Source organism: Artemia sp. Qi Xiang Cuo, chromosome 9 (genome assembly GCF_049724085.1).
Source record: "Artemia sp. Qi Xiang Cuo chromosome 9, ASM4972408v1, whole genome shotgun sequence".
NCBI lineage: Eukaryota > Metazoa > Arthropoda > Branchiopoda > Anostraca > Artemiidae > Artemia > Artemia sp. Qi Xiang Cuo.
This window is the reverse complement of record NC_142802.1, coordinates 5057867-5063194: the sequence shown is the minus strand read 5'-3', so window position 1 is coordinate 5063194 and position 5328 is coordinate 5057867.

Genomic DNA, 5328 nt, shown 5'->3' with positions numbered 1-5328 from the left:
AAAAGGGAACTAGAACTATACATTTAAAATCAAATAAGTCTCTTCTAAAGTTCACATGACCACCCCTTCCATAAAAATCTTATATACCCCTTGGGCATAGCTTACAACCCTTGCCCCCAGACTCTGGGGGATTCTGTCCACCCCAAAGGGCTTATTATATGATCTTTGGCCTGTTTTTGAACAAATAGCTATCTTAAAATTTTTATCGGATGTATTTGGGGAAAATAAAACGTAGAGGGGGGGGGGCTGCCCCCGATCACTTTTGCTCCTAAAAAGGAAACTAGAACATTTGATTTCCAATCAAGTGAGCCCCTCCAGAGTTTATACGACAACCCTTTCCATAAAACCTTATATGTCCTTGGGGCATAACTTATAACCTTTTCGCTGAAGGTTCTGGGGGGTTTTCAACCTCAAAGACATAATTTCCAGACCTTTCAACTACGCTGAACAAAATGGCTGTCTCAAAATTTTGGTTGGGTATGTTTTGGGCATTGGTGGGCTTGGGGGGGGGGGGGGTAGGCTGGTTGCCCACTAGTCACTTTCGACTATTAAAAAAGGTCCTTTTCAATTTTCAATCGGATGATCCTTTTTTGTTGTGTCTACGAAAACAAATGGTTATCTAAAAATTTCTATCATATGCATTTTGGGAAAATATGAGGTGTCGGGGGGGGGGTATCCACCCTTCGATAGCTTTGAATCTTAAAAAGAGTACTAGAACTTCTGATTACCAATCCAGTGAGCCCCTTCCGAAGTTTATACGACCACCCTTTCTATTAAAAACCTTATATGTCCCCAGGGCAAAACATACAACCCTTGCCGTCAGGGTGATTGGGGGGTCATCCTCAAACACATAATATTCGGACCTTTTAACTACTTTGAACAAAATGGCTATCTTAAAATTTTGATTGGCTGTGTTTGGGGAAATGGTGGGCGTGTGAGGAGGGTTAGTTGCCCTCCAATCACTTTCTACTATTAAAAAGGGCACTAACTTTTTCAATTTCCTATCGGATGAAACCTTTTCGAAGTTTCTACGACAACAAATGGCCATCTCAACATTTCTTTGCATTTAGGGAAAATACGAGGTGTGGAATGGGGGGGGGGGTATCTACTCTTCGATCACTCTGAAACTTAAAAAGGCCCCTAGAACTTCTGATTACTAATCCAATGAGCCCCCTCTGAGGTTTATGTGATAACTTTTTCAATATAAACCTTATAAGCTCCCACGTAATAACTTAAAACCCATGCCCTGTGGGCTGTGGGGGGATGTCATCCTCACTGATATAAATTTCCGGTCCTTTCAAATACGATGAACAAAATGGTCTTCTCAAAATTTTTATCAGATGCATGTCGGGAAAATACGAGGTGAGGGGCATCCACCCATCACTCTGAATCTTAAAAAAAGGTACTTAAACTTCTGATTTGTAATCCAATGAGCCCCCCTACGAAGTTTATACGATTACCTTTTCTATATAAACTTTATATGCCGCCAGGGCATAACTTACAACCCTTGCCCTGAGGGCTGTAGGGGGGTTGTCATCCTCAAATATATAATTATATAATTTCTGGAAGTTGAACACAATGGCTATCTCTAAACTTTTATTCGATGTGTTTGGGGAAATAGTGGTCGTGGGAGGACGATTAGTTGCCCTCCAATCACTTTCAACCATTAAAAAAAAGCACTAGCTCTTTCGATTCGAAATCGAAAGAGCCCTATTCGAAGTTTCTACAACAAATGGCCATCTCAAAATTTCCATCAGATACATATCAGGAAAATACAAGGTGAGGGATGGGGGTGGGTATCCACCCTCCGATCACTCTGAATCTCAGAAAGGGCTCTAAATCTTTTGATTAGCAATCCAATGAACCCCTTTCCAAGTTTATACGGTCACCCTTTCTATATAAACCTTATATGTCTCCAGGGCATAACTCACAACCCTTGACCTCAAGGTTCTAGGGGGGTAGGGTGTTGTGATCCTCAAAGAAATAATTTCCGGATCTTTTGAATACGCTGGACAAAATGGCTATCTCAAAATTTTATTGGATGTGTGTTGGGGAAATGGTATGCGTGGGGTTAGTAGCCCTTCAATCACTTTTGAATATTAGAAAGGGCATTAGCCCTTTCAATTTCCAATCGAATGAGCCTCTTTCGAAGTTCCTACGACAAATGCTTCGATACGAAGTGCCCTGGTTGAAAAAAATAAATAGTACATTGTGCTCACATTGCTCTTTACTTAGGATGCACTATTGCGCTGCCTATGTTTTTTCAGTCTGTTTTTTTTTAATAAGAAAAACAAATAAATCGACAATTTAGAAATTCCTGTCCAGACATATTTAATTTAAAAGTGTTTGCGTCTTCGTTGACAACTTCATCCTTATCAGTGTTGTATACAATTATATCGCTGTGATATTTTCCCTGGAACAAATCAAGCTTTCCATTTTTAAGCTTTTGACTGTTGCGGTCTAGCCATTTGCTCAAGTGAAAATGGCTCGTCAATGTTTACTTTCTTCTCAGATTTAAAAGGAGCAGCCACTAGCTTAGAGCTAGCAGAGAGAGTGCCTGAAGTAGTAAGAGCTCCGGTTAATTGTAGCTTTACCATAGCATAACACAAACTAGGATATCTTGCCTACAGAGACCTAACTTAAAAACCATCTCACGTCTGCAGATAACCTTATTTACATGCAACAACATAATAAAGACTCAAAAATTAAAAACAATAATTTTCTCCGTTGAGGCATAATAATATCTGATTAGTCGCAGTTACTAAAAATTTTGACTAAAAATTAAAGTTTTGTCAAATTTTGTTATTATTAATCCAACGTATATATATATATATATATATATATATATATATATATATATATATATATATATATATATATATATATATATATATATATATATATATAACCTTATTTACATGCAACAACACGATAAAGACTCAAAAATTAAAAACAATAATTTTCTCCGTTGAGGCATAAGAATGTCTGATTAGTCGAAGTTACCAAAAATTTTGAATAAAAAATAAATTTTTGTCAAATTTTGTTATTATTAATCCAACATTTTAATACTTAAGTAGAACAACTGAAAACGTGGGTCGCTAAGAATAAATTTACAATTACTAGCATACACAATTTAAGAGCACAAAATCATGGGTCCCTGAGGCCAGACATCCACCTCATATCTTAGCTGGGTCTGGACATCATCTGAAAATCTATTTTGCTTTTAAATTTACAACGGCTTACATTTATTGATGACGACTTTGCATGGACATGGACATTTTGATTTGGTTCGGTAAACCCAGCTAAAATTGTAAATTAAATTGTATATATATATATATATATATATATATATATATATATATATATATATATATATATATATATATATATATATATATATATATATATATATATATATATATATATATATATATATATATATATATATAAGGTGCTTTTGCTTTTAAATTTACAACGGCTTACATTTATTGATAGCGACTTTGCATGGACTTGGACATTTTGATTTGGTTCGGTAATGATAGAAGAGTAAAGTTAAAGCCTTGTTCAAGTGCGCATTTATCTCAACTGCTGGATTAGGATGACAGTTCTTTTCATCTTTTTTTCTTTCTCTCTCTCTCTCTCTCTCTCTCTCTCTCTATATATATATATATATATATATATATATATATATATATATATATATATATATATATATATATATATATATATATATATATATATATATATATATATATATATATATATATATATATATATATATATATATATATATATATATATATATATATATATATATATATATATATATATATATATATATATATATATATATATATATATATAAAGAACATTTTTTCAGCTATAAATAAGGGGCAGCATTAAATTTAAAATAAACATAAATTATTCCATGTACTTGGGGGTTGTCCCCTCTTCCGCCCGTCACTTGTTCCGGTAAAAATTTTTAGTGCTTTAAAGCTTTTCTTATTCTAATTCAACGGTTATTCTGTTTTAGTCGTTCTTGAAATATAGAGACAAAAAGTTTACCGTAAAGAGAAGGAGTTGAGGGGGAGGGGTCATCTCCATTCACATACGGAATAATTTTTGTGTGTTTTAGGTTTTAATGCTGCCCTTTTCTTTCAATTGAAAAAAAAAACAACCTGTGTTCTTTTTTTCAAATTATGTCTAGGCCTAACCAAGATTTACATGTTAGCCACAAGCCCATCAATTCCTGATTTCCTTCTATTAAATTTTATATGTCAATAATTATAAATTGATTGGTAGCTCCCCAGTGTCTCAGTTGTTCTACTTAAAAATTAAAATGATGGACTGGAATACATATTTTGGGCAAAATTTGAATATTGAGTTAAAATTTTGACTTAACAGTAATTTTTTTGAACTCTTAATAATAATTTTACTACATAATTTTGGATGAACGAAGAGGGATATTCTTCTTCATATAAATGGAAATAATACGTGACTTTTTCTTCTACGGCTGACTTTTCTGACTTTTTCTATACGGCGGAATCCATCGCGGCTTCTACAATAGGGTTCTCTGATCTTTGAATACACTGAAACATTGCATTAAAGTATAAAAAGAGAAATAGAATTATTTTAAATATCTGAAAACCCAAACTCCTTGTAGCTTTTGCCAGACTCACTTCCTCCTGAAATAAACTTCCTGGAAAGACTCATGATGTCCCACCTTGCCTTTCCCCCTCTTTACCTGTGGGTACATCCGATTAATGTTTTATCCTAAATCAAGAAGGATCGTCACAATGAGAGGGACGTTATAAGCCCCCCAACTGGACCAATGACAAAAGCGTAAGCCCAAAATTTTCCTGAAAATCAACAGGGATTAGATATCAGCTTTTAAAGCCCTACCCCTACCTCTCCAAGTCTCAATCTATTTTTATATGAAGGTAAAATAAAGTCCAGAATATTTAGGTGCTGAGATTCACTCTTTGGGGCATAATTTTATGAAATATGAAAGAAAAAAAATTAGTTTAATGAAGCTATAAAATTAATATTCGAAATACTTTTCTGCAGTAAAAATGAAGGTATTATCCCCCAGCACTTTCATTCAGGTCCAGTCCAAACGAAGGAAGATAGGGGAATAGCTCCTGCCCCTTTCCTCCAACACCCCTTTCTTCATTTATGGGAAATCTCATGTGAAAGACACCAATGCATGTTTTATGCCCCTAAGTTTACTCAATGTTGGGCAGATAAGGGACTATCAAGCGCGGATATCTATTTACAATTGTGTGAATAATCTAGTCCCAGAAAGTCTTAAAGAGTTTTACCGTTTCA